This window comes from Phascolarctos cinereus, unplaced genomic scaffold (assembly GCF_003287225.1).
Source record: "Phascolarctos cinereus isolate Bilbo 61053 unplaced genomic scaffold, phaCin_HiC Scaffold_4;HRSCAF=312, whole genome shotgun sequence".
NCBI classification, from domain to species: domain Eukaryota; kingdom Metazoa; phylum Chordata; class Mammalia; order Diprotodontia; family Phascolarctidae; genus Phascolarctos; species Phascolarctos cinereus.
The window spans coordinates 519052493-519072381 of NW_027555847.1; the positions used below are offsets into that span (position 1 = coordinate 519052493).

Genomic DNA, 19889 nt, shown 5'->3' on the forward strand with positions numbered 1-19889 from the left:
TCTCCTCTTTTCCACAGATCTTTCAAATATTACTGGCAGTGGCTCAGCAATCACATCTGCTAGTTCTTTCAGTACCCAAGGATGCAGTGCATCTGGGCTATATGCCTTGAATTCATCAAGGGCAACTAGGTATTCCCTTATTATCTCCCTGTTTATCCTGGCTACCAAATTGTTTTTAGCAAGTTTTATCCTATTATTTCCAAGGTAAAGATAATTTTCCTTGGCAAAGAAAATAGAGGCAAAACATCAAACTATAGTTTTAGAACAGTCTTCCAAATTTATACTTTAACCTTGCTAAAAGGCTTCAGGTTAGTAATAAAGTATCTCTGAATTTAGCTTTATTTCTTTTTTAATATCTTGAGTGTATACATTCGTACATATAGATATGTACACATATTAATAGAACATAAACACGTGTTTTACTATTTTGTGAAACAGAGCCATCTTTCACACATGGCTATTTTCTGTCAAAACAACAATTAAACTAGAAGCTCTCTCAAAACTTTCAGGATTTTTGCCCTAATACAAGTCATTGTTCTAATATTATATGATGAGTAATAAGGCAAATTTTTCTTTTGTGCAATGCTTCATGTTGGAATAATCATACAAAATAACTTTTTAGACATGCAAAATGTTTTACAAAAAAATTACAGTAGTAGTATGTAGTATAACTAAGTAGTTTTACGACCTACTTTTTTACAAATTAAACAAAAAATGATTTATTTTTACCTCAAACAATATAGATGACATTTGAATTTTTAGAATTCTGTATTTTTCATTTGGAAAAAAGATGACCATAGTTTAAAAGTAACTATGGGTCACAATGAACAGTTTGGGTTTGTTTAATTTTCTTCCCCACACAGCCCCTATTAGAAAACAGTAGTATGTCTATAATCCTCAATCCACATATGTACACTGAGTCATTCTTGCAATACAATAATATTCAACTATACCTTGTCCTGAATTCATTATAGAGTAGATGTATCCCAAAAAGCTGACTATAAAAATTAATTTGTTTTTCCTTGACTTCCAATACAAAATTGTAGACTCATTCTAAGGAAAGGGGAGATAGAGAATAGGAAAAGATAATTCATTCAAAATTTGGAGCAAAAGATATAAGATGCTGGCCAGCCCCATGTAATCATACACACTATAATACAGGCAATCTTCTACTTATAAGCAAACTTGGTAAAGACAACTCAGTAACCCAATCACATTTACTATACCTACAATACACAAAGCATAGGAAATTCCAATAAATTAAAACTGTTAGTAACATAAGCAAAAACGTTTTCAAGATAAAAATGACAAAGACACTCAAACAGGCTATCACTCATTCCCATTATTTCAATTATCACTCCTATGAAGATGGCTTTCCACCTAGCCTCTGAACTATTGTACTGTATTTCAAACTACCTGCTGGACATCTCCATCTGGCTAGCTGTCCATTGCCTTCCAATTCAATAGGTCCAAAAGTGAAATCATCTTCCAACAAAAACCTGTGCTCTCCTCCTAATTTCCTTTTCATCCTGGTCACCAGCCACCAAACCTCTGAGTCAGTTTCGATTCTTCTACCTCATCCCCCACATATAATCAGCTTCCAAGTTCTGCCAAAATTAACCCCACTGTATCTCATATACATCCCCCACTGCACTGCCACCATGCTCATTCAAGCCACATTTTTTATCTAGTCTATTGTAATTGTCTTCTAACTGGTTTCCCCACTTGCAGTCTCTTCTTCTACCTTCCTTACTTACTCTTCCCCAATTTCATCCTGCCCTCACTTACCTCTATGTCATTGTACATCACAATCTTTACATCTATAATGGATTCCCCCACCCCCAATCCAAGTGTCAAAATCTTCTTCATTTAGTTCAAGGCTAATTCCAGATCCCCCATGATGCACTCAAGGAACAATCATGCCTTCCTCCTCAAATTTTTTACATCATTGTTTGGACATCTCCAACAATGGGCACTTGTACAGCACTTTAAAATATCTGTAAAGCACTTTACATGTTATCTCATTTGAGACTCAATCCCGTGAGGAAAATCACATAGGTATAATTATCACCATTTTACAGATAAGGAAACAAACTCAGAGAGACGTTCCTGGAGAATAGAAACCTTTGCTAGTTTTCTTTTTGGATCTTCAGAGCCTGCCTGACACAAGGCACTTCACATGTGATATTAGATACTTCACAAATGTTTGCAGATCTGAAAAAACTAAATCATAAATGTTATAAAATCAGCATTCTTGAACATCTTTAAAATGGGATTAAACAACCTGTCTAGAATAAAGCAGATGTCAACCTGCCTAGATTAAAACACCAGCTTGAATTATCTTCTGAGATATCTTCAATAGCTTAGTGTATAGGGAAAAGGGATTTTGTCATATGGATCTCTAATATAGAATACTAGTCCAAATAGCATATTAAGGTTGTAAGTGAAGAAATAATATCACTCCCTCTCCTGAATTACTCCAAATAAATCATCATTTTGTTTATAACTAAGCCATCATTCACATAATAGTCTAAAACAGCATATCCCTGCCATCAATGTTTCATTTCTCATCATTTATGAAATTGTAAACTTGCTAAATTATCAACTATAATTAGTAGTATTTGTCAAAGTAATTTTATAATCACCACACTGCATAGAGTATTAGAATATGTATGTACATGTATGTATATGTGTGTGTACAAACGTGTACATACACACACACACACACACACACACACATTCTGAAAGGCAGTATGGCAACAGTGGATAGAAATCTGTCTTCAAAGTCAGGAAGACCTGGGTTCACATCCCACCTCTGACACATACTGCCTGAGGGAAGCCACTCAAGCTTTTAGAGCTTCAAGCACTTTATGAGTATAAGTTTTGGAGATGGTCAAGTCAACAAGCACTTATTAATCAATTACATACTTGCCAGGCACTGTGATAAGTACTGGGGATACAAAAAGAGGCAAAAGACAGTCCCTGCCCCCTAGGAGCTTACAAACTAATGGGGGAGACAACATGCAAACAAATACAGACAAAGTAAGCTAAACATAGGATAAATAAGAAATAATTAGTAGAGAGAAGGTACTAGAATTAAGAGGAGTTGGGGAAGGCTTTCTGTAGAAGGTGATATTTTAGCTGGTACTTAAAGGAAGCTAGGAAGATTAGGAGTTGGAGTTAGAGAGGAAAAATGTTTGAGGGGATACGCAAAGAAAATGCCCAGAGCCCAAAGATGGAGTTTCTTGTTCATGGGACAGCCAGGAGGCCAGTATCACTGAACGGAAAAGTACACTAAGGTGCAAGAAGACTAGAAGATAGAAGAGGCTATGTTACATAGGATTTCGAATGCCAAATACCATTTTGTATTTGACTCTGGAGGCAACAAGAAACCACTGGAGTTTGTTACAGGGGAGTAACATGATCAGACCTGCACTCTAGGAAAATCAATTTAGTGGGTGAATGGAGGATGGATTGGAGAGGGGAAAGACCTGAGGCAGGCAGAAAAGCGTGAGGTGATGAGAGCCTGCACCAGGGTGGTGGCAGTGTCAGGGAAGATAAGGGAGTATATACAAGAGATGTCGAAAAAATGTGAAATTGGCAGTCCTTAGCAATAGATTGGCTATGGGGAGTAAGAGATAATGAAGAATCCAGGATGAATCCTGGACATTCAGTTTGAGGTATCTGAAAGTCAGTTGGAGATGTGAGATTGGAGATTAGCAGAAAGACTGAGGCAGGAAAAGTAGATTTGAGAATCATCAGGATAGAGATGGAAATTAAATAGATGACAGCCAATTTAGTGATAAAAGGAAGAAAAGAAGACCTAAGACAAAACCCTGAGGAACATCTAGTTTAAAGGGAGTCATCTGGAGAAGGATCCAGCAAAGAAGTCAGAGAAGGAGCTGTCAGATAAGCAGGAGGAAAACCCTGAGAGAACGGTGTCCTGAAAACCTAGATGGAAGAGAGTATCAAAGAGGAGAGAGTAATCACAGTGTCAAAGGCTGCAGAGAGGATATGGATTATGGGGAGTAGTTCATGAGAGGCAAGCAGGTTTAGGAACTAAGTGGATAGGGTATTTGAGGGAGAATCAAGGAGTTAAGAAGTGAGTGGAGACTCAGTGGAGGCACCAATTACAGGTGGCCTTTTCAAGAAGTTTAGCTACAAAATAAAAAGTTTAGTTACTAAGGGCAGAAGAGTTATTGGACTATAGTTAGCAAGGATGGAAGGATCAAGTGAGGTTGGTTGGTTTGTTTGTTTTTTTCAGGACAGTGGAGACAGGAGCATGTTTATAGCCAGTAGGAAATAAGCCAGTAGAGAGGGAGGGATTAAAAATAAGTGACAAGAACGAGGATGACAGAAGGGGCAGACTGTTAGAGGAGACAGAATGGAATAGACTGGTCAAACAGAGGAGTTAATGTTGGTAAAGAGGAAGGCCACTTCATCATGTGAGACAGTAAAGGAGGAGAAAGTAGTAGAAGGCACCTGAGAGAGAGGAGATGAGGAAGAGGGGAGAAGAGGGAGTTCATAGCAAATGGTCTCAATTTCTGTAAAATACGAGGGAAGATTCTCAGCTGAGAGAATGGGGGAGGGGTAGACAAGGGAGGTTTGAGGAGAGATGAAGAGGTTTGGAAGAGCCCACCTGGAGAGTGGGACAGTGAGCTGATAAAAGAGGTGTATGTATTACCTAGCAACAGTGAGGGTCCAGTTGAGGTTATGTAACATAAATCTGTAATGAACCCAGCCAGAACTGGGTGATTTTCTCCACCTTTATTCAGCAGCCATCTGTAAGAATGAAGGAGACTGACTAATGGCAGGAGTGATACAAGGCTGAGGCTTGGCTGGACATAATCAGGAATATAATAAGGGAGCTAAGGCTTCCAGAAAAGGACAGTATAGAGTTGAATCAGTTCACCAAGGAGTCAAGATGGGATGAAGAGAGAATGGCTAGTGCAGGGGAGATGGCCTGGGAGAGAATTGAGGGACCAAGAAATAAGAAGTCTCAGTGTGGATAAAGAGTAGGGTTATGTAAAGGAGGGCTGGGGGAAAAGGTAAAAAGCCAATAGATTATGGTCAAATAAGAAGATTTCAGAATTCTTGAGCATGGAGGTACTACATTTGTGGATGACAGCAATATCAAAGATATGACCATCTCTGTATGTTTCTGAGATGGGGTAGAGGAGTAGCTCATGGGAGGTGAGTAGATTTCAGAACTAAGTAGTTCTGGTATTTGAGGGAGAATCAATACATATACATGTTAAAATCCCCTAGTATTTCTCCCTTAGGTGAAAAAAATTGTAAGTCAGGTACCAAACTCATAGAGGAAGGAAGGAGAATGACCTGGAGGTCTGTAGACAACAGCTATCAGGATTTCAATTGGGTGGTAGATATAAATAGCATGAAGCTCAAAAGAAGAGGGGTTACTGAATGTGGAGGAAGGGAGAGAACCTGGAAGTGGCAATGGAGAACAAGGAGTATTCCAACATCCCCTCCTCGACCAATCAGCTGAAAAAGAGTAAAGGTACAGCCAGTACTAGAAAGGTTGGCCAGGAAGGCCATATCATCATCAGGAGGAAGCCAGTTTTCAGTAAGAACTAGTAGACGGAAGGAGTGGGAGAGGAACATATTTAAGATGAAGGGAAATTTGTTGCCTATAGAAGAGGCATTCCAGAGAGCAGAATGGAAGGGTTGGTGGAGTAAGAATGAGACTTTGAGGCAGAAGAATTAAGGACAACACGAGTGAGGAATCAGTTGGGAAGTGTGGAATGAGGTTTGGATGGTGATCTAAAGGAGTTTAGAGTCACTGGGCTGTGAAAATCAGGTGAAAGCAACCTCAAACATCCAGGTGTGAAGTGATGAGCGTCAGAAGAGAGAAAGGAACATATACAAGAGATGTTACAAAGCTAAAAACTACAGGATTTGGGAAATGATTAGATATGAGAGGTGAGTAAGAATGAGCAGTTGAGGCTGACACACAAGTTTCAAACAAGAGTGACTGGGACAATGGCAATACCCTTTGATAATAATAGGAAAATGAGGAAGAAGGGAGGGTTGGGAGGAAAAGATAATGAGTTCAGTTTAAGATTTCTATGAGACATCCACTTTGAGTTGTCCAAAAAGCAACTGGAGATGGGAGACTAAAGGTCAGTAGAAAAGTCAGAGCCAGATAAGTAGATCTGAGAATCATCTGCATAGAGATGATAATTGAATCCATGAGAGCTGATGAGATCACCAAGTGAAATAATATAGAGGGAGATGAATGCCCAATACAGTCTTGGGTGATAACCTGTGGTTTTCAGGCTCAACCTGTACAAAGATCTAGCAAAGAAGACTTAAAAGACAAAAACCTACAGAGATGAAAGAGATGAAAAAAACCCCAGAAGATGATGAATAGTGGCAAAGGGTACAGAAAGGTTGGGCAGGACAAGGATTGAGATACTGGCAATTAAGAGATCACTGGTAACTTTTGAAAAAGCAGTTTCAGTTGAGGGAGAAGGTTGGCAGATAGCAGAGATTTAGGGGGAGGAGGAGGGAGAGGGAAAAGGAAGGAAGGAGGGAGAGACAGAAACAGAGAGACAGAGAGCAGCAACAAAGTAGATGGCTTTCTCAAAGAGTTTAGCCACAAAAGGGAGTAGAGATATAAAATAATAGCTAGCAGAGATGTAGGAATCAAGCGAGAGTTTTTTAAGGATGTGGAACACAGGCATGTTTGTAGGTAGCAGAGAAGCAGCCAGATCAAATATTCGCGAGATAATAAGGATGATTGAGGGGACAAACTACTAGAGAAAACAGAACAGAATGGGATCATCTGTGCACGTAAAAGGAATTTGCCTTGGCAAGGAAAAGGGCGATCTCTTCATGAGTGAAGGAGACAGTGGTAGAATAGAAGCCTTCTGAGTAATGTGAGATGAGGAAGAAGGAAGAAAAGGGAACTCAGCAAATGGCCTCAATTTTTTCAGTGAAATATGAGGAAAGTTTCTCAGCTAAGAGGGTTGAGAAGCCATGGAATATTTGAGGAAGGATGAAAACATTGGCATTGATCTATATTGACAGAGGAAGTTCCTTAATGGGAACTCCCTATACCAGTGAAATCACAAGGTCAATTTTTTTTAAGTATGCTTCAGCAAAATAATGCCAATGTATGTTTACTAGAGATGGAACTACTTCATGTGTCAGGAAATCCAGAATCTATTCTTAGCTCTACCACAGCCACTGGGCGGACAACTCATTTTTCTGATTCTCAGATTCCCTACATGTAAAATAGAGACAGTCATACTTACAAACAACCAGCCTCAGAATGATACTATTACAATTAATAAGGTCTGACTACAAAGCCCTACTTTCCTGGAGGAATATAATTATACACACAGAGGAATGCATGTGAGTGTGAAAACAGGAGTGAAGCAGAAAAACAGGAATACTGTATAAGCAAACATGAGGTAGGCAAACACATTAAATGAAATTCTGCAATCTAATCTAAAATGCTTTCACAATTCCCAAGTCTTCACTGTTCTGGATTACTAGAGATAGAATTATCTAAAATAGAGGCAGCTAGGTGGCACAGTGGATAGAGCACTGACCTGAAGTCCAGAGGAACTGAGTTCAAATCCAGCCTCAAATTAAACCATTGACACTTACTAGCTGCGTGACCCTGGGCAAGTTACTTAACCCCAATTGCCTAAAAAAAAAAAAAAAAAAAAGAAGAATTATCTAAAATTCTAGAAGTCATCTACTCTCATTGCTTCTACTTCCTCTCTTCTTATTCACTTCTCAACCCTTTCCAAATCTGGCTTCTGACCTCAATCTTCAAATGAAATGGCTCTCTCCAGAGTTATCAATGATCTCTAAGCTGTCAAATGTCATGGCCTTTTCTCAACCTTTAGCCTTCTTGACATCTCTGCAGCATTTGATACTGTTGACCACCCTCTCCTGTGGGATACTAAGAGTCTCTGGAATTTCATGACACTGCTGTCTCTTGGACCTCCTCCTAGCTGTCTGACCACTCATCAGCATTCTTTGCTGGCTCATCACCCATCATACAGATAACTCACAGATTTTTATACAGTCTTATATATACAGCCTTAGTCACTCTTCTGAGCTCTGGTCTTTCACCACCCACTTCCTTTTGGACATTTTCAACTGGATAACTCATAGACATCTCAAACTCAACAAGTCAAAACAGAATTCATTTACATACCTCTCAAACCCATCCCTCCTCTGAACTGCCCCTATTTCTATCCAGCACGTCAATTTCCTTACAATCACCTTGGTTTTTTCTGATTTCTCACTCTTCCTCATTCCTCGTGATTACTGTTTTATCATTTCTATAGCCACAATGTCTCTTGAATCTGGTCCCCTTTTCTCCACTCACAGACACACCCTAAGTCAGGCCTTAATTACCTCTTGCCTAGACTATTTCAATAACTGGTCTTCCCACCTGTCTCTTTCCAGTCTACCTCATACTCAACTAAGCTATCAAAGTGATCTGACCATGGCGCATGCTCTCTCTCTCTCTCTCTCTCTCTCTCTCTCTCTCTCTCTCCCCCCATAAACTCCAGTCACTCCCTGTTGCCTCTATCATCAAACACTGTCTTCTATTTGACAGACTCAATCTCTTCATAACCTTTCCAGATTTATTTCAAATTATTCCGTTGCACTCTACGGCCTCCCAGCCCCTAACACGGTGCCTGACACATAGCAGGAGCTTAATAAATGCTTGACTGATTGTTTTACAAAAACTCATAAAGTATCCCATTTGATACAAAACAAAAACTAAATACAACTATGAGCCAAAATTTTTCCTGAGTTGTTTGTTCTGTTTTTAAAATAAATATCCAGGCAGATACTTCTCCCTTTTTTCCATGTAGGCAGTTATGAAGCAAAGGAAGAAAAGAATATGGTTGAGACTTTGATGACTCTAATATTGTGAACCGATGTGAAGTAATTTCTAGGTAATCACTCTACTTTATAAAAATAATCCAGAGTAGGCGTGACTAGATTTCTCCTAGCATTTCAATACACAGACATGCCTGTCTTTGCATGTGGCAGAATACACAAGAAAAACTATCATCTTAAGCTTCAAACTAAGTGATCCAGTAAAAGATCTAGCTAATCATCGTAAAAGCACATCACCAGGAGGCTGGCTATCTAATGATAAACTTTTTTGGGGCCAAGGCAACCCATGAAACAAAAATAAAAATAGCCTTAATTCCTACATATCCCTTTTCCCCTTCTACTGTGACAGTGGCCACAAGGGAGGCAGAGGGTACAAAGTTTTAGAACTGTCAACAAACTTCAATTTAATTGCTGGTCTTCTAAATGTAAGATCCTTGTCCAATGATCAGCAAATTGACATACTGCTACTATATCCATCTTAACATTCTACCTTTAAATTATACTAGAATAAAAAAGAAAATAGAAGCTACTCGGAAAGGTTATCTCGGAGGTCCTCCCTGAAGGGGAAAAGAAAAGAGTTAGTAGAGGGACTGGGTTTTACCATACACCTATAAGAAACATTATTTTATGGGATTTTTGGTCCTCACGTACTGTAGTACTAAAGTATTTTGGAAAAGCTCATCATGAAAACTATTGCAGCTTATTCCTCTACATCAGTTGCTGAGGATAAAGTGATAGTGAAATTCTATTAAGAACTTGATATTCTCTAAATCATATCAACATACACTCTGATACTAGATGACTTCCATGTAAAGGGTGGTGGGGAGGTAAAGATGGAGACAATTATATAAGAAAGTATGGCTTAGGAGAAAGAAATAAATGAGATCAAAGACTAGTAGATTAGACAGAAACTTGTGCCTCTAAATCACTGAATACTTTCTTCACAAAAAGTACCAGACACAACCAGCACAAATCGGATTACCAAAAAAAATTTTATTGATTTCATTTTAACAGACAGAAAAAGACATTACTTTTAAGACATTGCATTTAAGACACCAAGCACCAGAGTGTATGATAATTTAATTTAATGACTCTTATAAAAGTTCTTTGTAGAATTTACCCCTTTAAGCCCCAGAAAGTGATATTAGGGTGCAGGCTGCATTTATTTTCATGATGGTCTTTTTTAGAAGTACGTATCATTAATATCACAATACATGATAACCAAATATCCCATGAAATAATGTTTGTCTTTGGGTACATGATATCCTACTCCTCCAATGCCCTTCTTTTCTTCCCCAGGGAGTAACTGGGAGCTTAACTGGGGGCTTTCCTTCCATTTAAGTGCAAATTCCTTCATTACAAGTATAGCCCACTATTCAAAGGTATGTTTTCATTCTCTGAGCACATAACCAAACACAGACAAAGAAGGCAGACAAAATAGTGCTAGGAGAAAGGGGAAGTTCTCAAAGGATTAAAGTTTTTCTGTCAATAATATACAAACTAAATAATTAAGAATTATATATTTCTTTGGAAATCAGTGCTTTTTAAGTTTGTCAAACTATATATTTGAAGAAATGGAAACAATCAATAAATTTTCTTATGCTTCCCAATCATCTTGCCCCTCAGGGTAGGAAACAGCTACAGTGATGGCTGGTGTAGGGATTCGAGGGAAGCCTGAGTTACAACTGCTCTGTGGAAGCCATGGAACTCAGAAACTACTATCTGAGTTTGTGTCACCTCCTCAAACACCTCCTCCATCAGCAAGAAAGATGCAGCAATGGCAGTGACTCTGGCCAGGATGGCCAGCCAGAGACTGCAGGCAATGGAGCCCAGGATGAAGGAATGTTTTACTATCCTCTTAAGCAATAAGGTGCTGAGCAATACATGTTTCCTGGAGGGCAAAGGGATGACCTTTCAACTTGCCACTAAGCCCTCCATAACCCCAGGCATGTCATGCACCTTGCCAAAGTGCCCTTTGGGCCCCTAGGTTTTACCATCCACCCTGCCACTTCATCTAAGAACCACTAAACTTGCCTATCTTCCCTACAACTAAATCCTCTTCTGTGTGTGTGCATGTTCGTGTTTGTGTGTGTTGGGGGGAGGGGGGAGGAGAAGGGGAGCCAAGGTAAATCCTCCTACTGCAATGTGAACTCCCTGAGGGCAGAAAGTCTCAATTTTCTATTTGTATTGCCAGCATTTAGCTTAGTGATTGGCACATAATAAATGTCAATAAATGGGTTTTTTTTAAATTCATACATTCATACATTCATTTTCCCATGAAAATGGCTTTGGTTAAAGTTGACCATAGGAACAAGTTCCACCTTTCTTTCCCTTTTCTGAGTTCTGTCATCTATTCCTCCCCAAAGGGTTTATCCTATGTCTGATTCCCAAAGGACCTTACTTTTGGAAAGGAATATGATAAACTATTGGGTGTTGGCTGATAACAGCTTACTATGGTGATAAGCCTCCACAGCGTTATCGGTGTTGTGCTAAGCAGTTCTCAAAACTTAAAAAGCCCTTAAATCTCAATAGACCAGTCTCTTAATGGTGGCATTTCCAATATCAAGACGGGTCAGTGCAGGAAGACATTTTGGGGCCAAGATAAACTTCTTGGTAATCATATAAATCACATCAAAGAGAGAACACCTGCTCACCTCTCTGTTAGGCTAAAAAACCTGCCTAATATTTCTAAACTCCATTTTGCAAGTACTATGTCAGCTTCAAAAACACTAACCTTGGGTAACCTACAGGGCTTTGCTCTGGGTCCTCTTCTCCTTGTTTCATTTGGTGATTTCATCAGCTGTTATGGATTCAATTATCATCTCTATGCTGATGATTCTCCAATTCAATTATACAGCTCTACCCTCAATGCTGACTTCCAGTTTCACATCTCCAACTGTCTACTGGACATCTTATGTATGTCTGTGGACATTTTATATTCAACATATCAAAAAAACTCATTATCTTTCCCAAAAAAAATCTTCCAATCTTCCTAACATCCCTATTACTATATAGGGTACTACCCTACCCCAGTCACTTAGGCTCACAAATTGTTATCCTCAACTCCACACTCTCTCATTCCCCATATCCAATCTGCTAACAAGGCCTGTCAATTTTACCTTTGTAACAACGCCTCTTGTACAGCCCCTTCTCTTCTTTGACACTGCCACCACACTGGTACAGACCCTCATCACCTCAATGCTTGCAATATTGCAATAGTCTGATGGTTGGTCTTCCCACCTCAAATCTCTCTCTACTCCAGTCCATCCTGCATTCAGCAATCAAAATTATCTTCCTAAAGAGCAGGTCTGACCATAGTATTCCTGCACTCACACACCCCTCCCCCCCAATAAACACCAGTGTCTTCCCATAACCTCCAAGATTAAATATAAAAAATCCTCTTTTGGCATACAAAACCCTTCAAAACCTGCCCTCCACTTTTCCAGTCTTCTTACACCTTACCACATGCTCTTCAACACATGTTTTCTCATGTCCAAGGCTGCCACATTCTATATGCAGCCGTCTTGCAAGAGCCCTGGGAAATTAAGCTGTAGTTTGTACTATACCATATCCCCTTAGGTAAAGTATTCTCAATAATAAAACCATCCTTTATATGAATCTTCCCTTTAAACTATTATTAGTGAAAGGGAGGCTAGGGAAATGATGGGAGGAAAGGAAAAAAATGAGGGAGAGAAATGACATGGCAAAGGGTTGAGGCCAGAAAATATTAGGTTCACTAAAAACAGATTCAACATGTTTCCCAAGTCCAATCACAGAGAAAGGGCTACCTGGGCAAAGGCATTTCCCTGGTCCCAGAGATTTTGTTATCATGTAAATTCTGCTTCTAATTAAAGTCTGGCATTTGAAGTTAGAGGGGGAAAAAAACCTCTAATCAAGTATAAAGCAATAATACTGAAAGTATCAGTAATCTCAAAATTTGAAAGCCTCACACTATCTTAACTTCATATAAGAGGCAACTTTTACATTTCTTACATTTCAATTAATCACCATATCCCCATGATAAAGCATCAAGAGTAAGGCTTTAAACATATGAACTGATGCTGAGTGAAATAAGCAGAACCAAGAGAACACTGCACATAGTAACAACCACATTGTGTGATGACTGACTTTGATAGACTTAGCCTTTCTCAGCAATGCAAGGATCTAAGATTCCAAAAGACTCATGATGGAAAACGCTATGCACATTCAGAGTAAGAACTATGGGGTCTGAATGCAGATCGAAGCACACTATTTGCTCTCCTTTTCTTCTGTTGTTTTGTTTTGTTTCTCCTTTCTCCTGGTTCCTCCCATTAGTTCTAATTGTTCTTTACAAACATGACTAATGTGAAAATATGCTTAATATATAAGTAGAGCCTATATCAGATTGCACGCTGTCTTGGGGTGGGGAAAGGAGAAAGAGGGGGAGAAAATTTGAAACTCAAAATATTATGGAAGTGAATGTTGAAAACTAAAAATAAATTAATTAATTATTAAAAAAAAAAGAGTAAGGCTTTAAGAATTTAAGTGTCTCATTCTGGAGAGCAATTTAGAACCATACCCAAAGTGCTATAAAACTGTTCATATCCTTTGATCCAGCAATACCAATACTAGGTCTGTATCCCGAAGAGATCATAAAAAAGGGGCTATCCATAGGAAAGGACCTCCATGTATAAAAATATTCATACCAGCTCTTTTTGTGGAGGCAAAGAACTGGAAATTGAGGGGATGCCCATCAATTGGGAATGGCTGAACAGGTTACAGTATATGAATGTAATGGAATACTATTGTTCCATAAGAAATGATGAGTTGGCAGATTTCAGAAAAACCTGGAAAGACTTGTATGGACTGATGCTGAATGAAGTAAGCAGAACCAGGAGCACACTGTACAAAGTAACAGCAACACTGCAATTTGATAGATTTAGCTCTTTTCTGCAATACAATGACCTAAGACAATTCCAAAAGACTCATGACAGAAAATGTTATCTACATCCAGAGAAAGAACTATGGACTATGAATGCAGATTGAAGAATACCATTTTCTCTCTTTTTTTGTTTTTTCTTTCTTGTGGTTTTTCCCTTTTGTTCTGATTCTTCTTTCACAACATGACTAATGTACAAATATGTTTAACATGACTGTATCAGATTTCTTGCTGTCTTGGGGAGAGGGGAGGGCAAAAAAAAAATTTGGAACTCAAAATCTTATAAAAGCAAATACTGAAACCTATCTTTACATGTCATTGGAAAAAAATAAAATACTATTAAGTGGGGAGAAAAGAAACAAAAAATAAATAAAACATTAAAAAAATAGTTTAAGTGTCTGAATCATTTTGCTTAATTAAACTATAAAAATATTGCTAAAAGTAAATTGTAAAATGGCAGGGGGAGGGAAAGACTACAGATGTGAAAATAAAATTTATTTTTAAAAAAGTAAATTAGGAAGACACTATACTAACATGGGGTTTTAAAAATAATATCATGTAAATACTTGATGCCAATTGAGCAGGATGAGAATTAAAACACATAAATCCTTATTAGAATGTAGAAATATTCTCAGAAAAGTATTCTCCATATTTTACTGTATTATATAATAAGACTATAAATCTACACAAAGAGCCATACAAAGTTCAAGTCTCTGCTCTGCCTATGGCTAATAAAATGTTTGCATGAAATATTTGCCTTTCTTCCCTCTTCCCAGAACTGCATGAAAAAATTGAGAAGGAAACCAGAGGAAATAGAAGCACAAAATGAGCTGGTCAGACAGGAAAAAAAAAAAACTGAGGCACAGGGCACGTATGGACAGAAAGGGATGAAATAACACAGACATAAGGAAAATGATATGTATAAAAACTGGATTGGACTATTATACTGTGATTTTTTTTAATTCTGCAAAAATCCATAATTCATATACTACTTGATTCTAAGGACCATGGATTTTCAGGTCTCATACTATAACATCATCTAACTAGGAAGAAATTATAATACATGACATTTGGGCCATGTTTATAATAGACTGAATTAGAAATTTCTCAGTTTAACCCTGATTTTTGAGAATCAGTGCTATATGGCGGAAAGAAGATGGCCTAGCAATCAGGAAAACCTGTGTTCAAGCCATACTGGCTGTGTAACCCTGGGCAAGTCACTTAACTTTCACTCCCCAAGGTAGTTTCCTTACCAAGAGTCCCAGACATAAATGCAATCACAGGTCCTGTCCAAAAAAATTAAAAAAGATTTACAACTTCTGGAACCCTGTTTATTACTATTAACTACCTTAAAACATCATTATTTACAACTCACATAAATCATTCCATCAGCTTTAGGAAAATATGGAGTATTCCTCCATGTCCAACTGTGACAACTATACCTCTCAGAAAGGGAATATCAAAATCATGGCAGAATCTCGCCTTAACACTTAAAAAACTTCAAGCAGGATTGCCTCTGCCAGTATCATGAAAGATATCAGGTTTAGGCAATATTTATGTGTGATAAGGAATTCCCTACTCCACACTCCCATTGCTCATCGTAGTAAGAGAACATATCAGGATGTAAGACTTCAAGGGATTTAGAAAGAAGGGGGGAAAGCCAATATTAAATGTATTTTCACCATTTAATCATTTTTGCCAACGTTCTGAATACCTTTAAAACCAGAGGGACATTATTCTAGGTACATTTCTCCAGTGTATCAGCATGAACATTATGGACAGGCATAACTGATCATATTCTTTTTAAAAATTCCAAACAAGGCCTGAATGTTCACTATAAAAAAAACCATTCTCATTCCTTCATTAATGTGCCTACAGACCTTCATTGTTCATTTTAGAAAATCTTAATTTAAGCTACTAAAGCTTAAAATTGCACTAAGGCTTTTAGAAAACACTTTTGGGAAGTAGTTGGTAGCACTGTGGATAAAATGTTAGGCCTGGAGTCAGGAAGACTCCAGTTCAAATTTGACCTCATATATTAGCTCTGTGACCCTGAGCAAGTCACTTAACCTCTGTTTGCCTCAGTTTCCTCAACTATAAAGTGGGGATAATAATATTACCTACCCCACAGGGTTGTTGTAAGAATCAGAGCCATTTTACAAGGACCTAAGCCATCTCCAAAGGCCTAATGATGGAAAATGCTATCCACATCCAAAGAACTATGGAGTTTGAATGCAGGTCAAAGGATACTATTTGCTTTTTTTTTTTCTTCTGTTATGTTTTGTTTCCTCTTTCTGGTGGTTCCTCCTATTGGTTCTAATTCTTACAACAACACTAATGTGAAAATATGTTTAATAGGAATGTATATGTATAGCCTATATCAGATTGCGTACCATCTTGGGGAGGGAGGTGGGGAATGAGGGGGAGAAAAATTTAAAACTCAAAAGCTTATGGAAGTGATTATTGATAAAGTAAAATAAATTAAGAAAAAAATAAGAAAAAAAAAGAATCAGAGCCATTTGTAAAAAGTGCATAGCACAGTGCCTGGCACAGAGTAGGTGCTATATAAATGCTTATTTCCTTCTTATCCCCTTCCCTTTCAGATAATAATAATTAACACATATAGTATATCAAGGTTTGTAAAGTGCTCTACACATATTATCTCATTTGTTCCTCTTAACAACCCTAGGAAGCTGCTACCATTACACTCATTTTCCAGATTAGGAAACTGAGGCAAGAGAAGTTAAGTTACTTGCCACAGATAACAAAAATAGTGAGTAAATCTCAAAGCAATATTCAAATCATCTCTTCCTCACTTCAAGTCAAGCATTCTATCCACTACATCAAGCTGCCAATCAATCAAATCAAGAGAAATCCATACTTTCAAAAAAGGACACCTATTACACAAATAAAACTCATACAATTACTAAAGAAACCGACAACATAGGTAAAATAATTTCAATCAGCAATTTTTTTTATGAGATGAGCATTTGCTCCTAAAGATCTAATGAAACTCATTTTCTCAGATTTACAGTGATTTTATTAATGTTCCCTTAGGCCTCATAAAAATAATCCTTATGACATTCCATGTTTGAAATACTACATGTTCTGCTTTATTTAATACAACCGGTTTTAGATGGAAATAAAAAGTTTAGTTTGGTGACAAAGTAAGCAATAGAAGTCAGTCAATCAACAAGCATTTAAGTACCTACTATGTGCTTGGCCCTACAGGGCACATACACAAAGGATGAGACAACTCTTAATCTCTCCGTTACTACCCAATAGCTATGTAAGTTTAAAAAAAACCCAAAAGTCTTACTTTATCTACATGTGGACCTCAATTTCTTTCACTTTGATACATATGACTCCTAGACCTACCTGTCCAGTCCTCTTCTCTTTCATTAGATCCAGTCCCTGATTACCAATTTCCTTTTACATATTTCAAACTGGATAGCCTGGATATTCTACTTCCACAAGGTCTCTTCCATTCAAGCTCTTGTCTCCTCATACAGCTACCACCAGAGTTCAGGCCCTCCTCCTATCTTGCTCAGACTATCACAGTGACAGCCTCCTAACTAGTCACCCTACTTCAAATTTTTCCCCAACTCTAATCTTATCTCCACACAGTTGCCAGTCATTTCCTTACAGTGCAGTTCTGATCATGTTATTCTCCTATTCAAACATAGCTGGCTCCTATTGTCTCTAGGACCTATTATCAACTCCTCTGGCTTTTAAAACTCTTCACAACCTAGCCCCAATCTACCTTTCCAGGCTCATTATACACTACTAACCTTGAAATATGTCTTCTTACTAGTCCTCATGCATGACACTCCCATCTCCGTGTCTTTGCACTGGCTGTCTCCCAAGTCTGCACCTCTTAGATCTCTTATTTCCTTTAAGAATCAGCTCAAGCACCATATTCTACCTGAAGCATTTTCTTCCCCCCCCTCCCCCAGTTCCTAATGCCCTCCCTCTCAAAATTCCCTGGTACACAGACTGTATTTATTTAGGTATATGTTGTCTCTCCCAATAAAATGTAATTTCCTCAATGGCAGGAACTGCTTCTTTTTTTATTTACTTAGTGCCTAGCACAGTGCCTGGCATATAGTAGACATCCAGCAATTGTCTATTGATTTATTTCTTTGTAAAATGACAACTATGGAGAATGTTTATCAAAGGTCCTAGGTCTTATATTACATAAATAACTTAGAAAACAAAATGTTTCAAATAGGCCATCTCAGAAGAATCATAGGTCTTTTATTCTTCGTTAGGTCAACTATTCCTCTGGCATTATAGGCAGGTTCAACAAAATATACCACTCCTTTCAGGATTCTATTTTCCTCATTTAATCATTTTCACTCTCAGACATTCATTCATAGCTGGGCTTGATTTCTCTTTTCTCTATTTTATCTCATATCTGCATCACATTTTTCCTACCTCACTGCTGGAGGCAATGATAGAATGCTAAAATACATACATGTTCTGCCTCCTTCAAATTATATCTTCCAATATTTGCAGATTTCCTTATGCTCATCAATATAAATGCAACAATCCCCTATTGTCCTCTCTTTCTGTGTTTTATCTAATCTATCTGAATAATTCTACCAACTTTCATGCTTGAAATTAAATGTAATGCTCCAGGTACTATTATCACTGCTAAAGGTGGAAGTTAAAGCACTTGAAATGCTCTCTTCTGCGGCTGCTGCTTGCTATACCTTTTCCCTGGTGAGAAGAGAAGGAACAAGGATACTGACTTGTAACACACTTTCACAGATGGTATCAGCAACATTCAAGTGAAAGAAATGGCACTCCCAAAGGGGCAGTTAGGTGGCACAGTAGATGGAGCTCTGCCATTGGAGTCAGGAGGACCTGAGTTCAAATCCACCTCAGACACTTGAAACTTACTAGCTGTGTGACCCTGAGCAAGTCACTTAACTCTGATTGCCTAGGAAGGAAGGAAGGAAGGAAGGAAGGAAGGAAGGAAGGAAGGAAGGAAGGAACGAAAGAAAAGAAAGGGTACTTCCTCCAAGATTACACCAAGGATAATGATATTCATCCATCTGGGACACAGTCCATAACAGTTCATTTCAGGTTCAGAACCACAGAAGAAAGCAAGCTATACTAAGAATTGGGAAACATAGTCTAGTCCCAGTTCTACTACTAAATAATAACAAATTACCATCATTTCACATTTTTCTAGCACTTATTTTACAAAACACTCTTTCCCTAACAACTCTGTGGGCTACTTAGTTCAATCATCATTATCACTATTTTAAGATGAAGAGAATGAGTTTTAGAAAGGCTGTAACTTATCCACAGTCACATTACTAAGTATCATATCCAGTTCTCTCAATTCCAAATCTATTGCTCTTTCCACTTTCCACTGTTTCTAGTTGTGTGATCTTACTCAATCTCTCTGGATCTCAAGTTCCTCATCTGTAAAAATGATAGTCTATTCTATAAAGAATTTTCCAATTCTGGTACTCTATGCCTTATCTGGTATAATTTGACTAGTTAGTTACTAAAATTACTTTTTAAATAAAACATCATGTAGATATATTGCTGCTATATTTAGGTGACATCTTAAGGCTAATTTTAAAACGTAAAAACATTTCAAACAATGGATAAGTGAAGAAAACATAATTCTACTTATCTCCAAACATGTAAGTACATGTCCAGTACATATCCACAAGTTTTTTTTCCTTAAATACAAAAATTTTGACTTGATTATATCATCTTTTTGCTTGCATGATGGGATTTCTACCAATGTCCCAAGGAACAAAGTGCCTGAGGAAAAGATTACTTCCAAAAATTAAGACCAATCTTCTAACAAAATACTCCTGTACAGTTAGTTTCATAACCCCAAATTTTAATGATCTGAAGTCCCCAAATCCTAATGATTTGAATGTGGATGCCCACAAGTATTCTAATATGTACTCCCTTAACAACAACCTAGACTTTATCAATGAACCCAGCTAGCCTTCTCAAAAATGTATGCCATTGGCCCCAAAGACAACCAAGCAAAACTGTGTGAAGGGCTCATCATAAATTCACTAGCAGCAGCAGCAAAAAAAAAAAA

The 19889-nt window shown here is 37.9% G+C and overlaps 1 protein-coding gene across 3 annotated transcripts in view; it reads right to left on the minus strand.

Annotated features, from left to right (window-relative positions):
- SPIRE1 (spire type actin nucleation factor 1) overlaps positions 1 to 19889 on the minus strand; it is a 236947-nt gene that overhangs the window by 214486 nt on the left and 2572 nt on the right. The gene's annotated exons all lie outside the window — the stretch shown is intronic.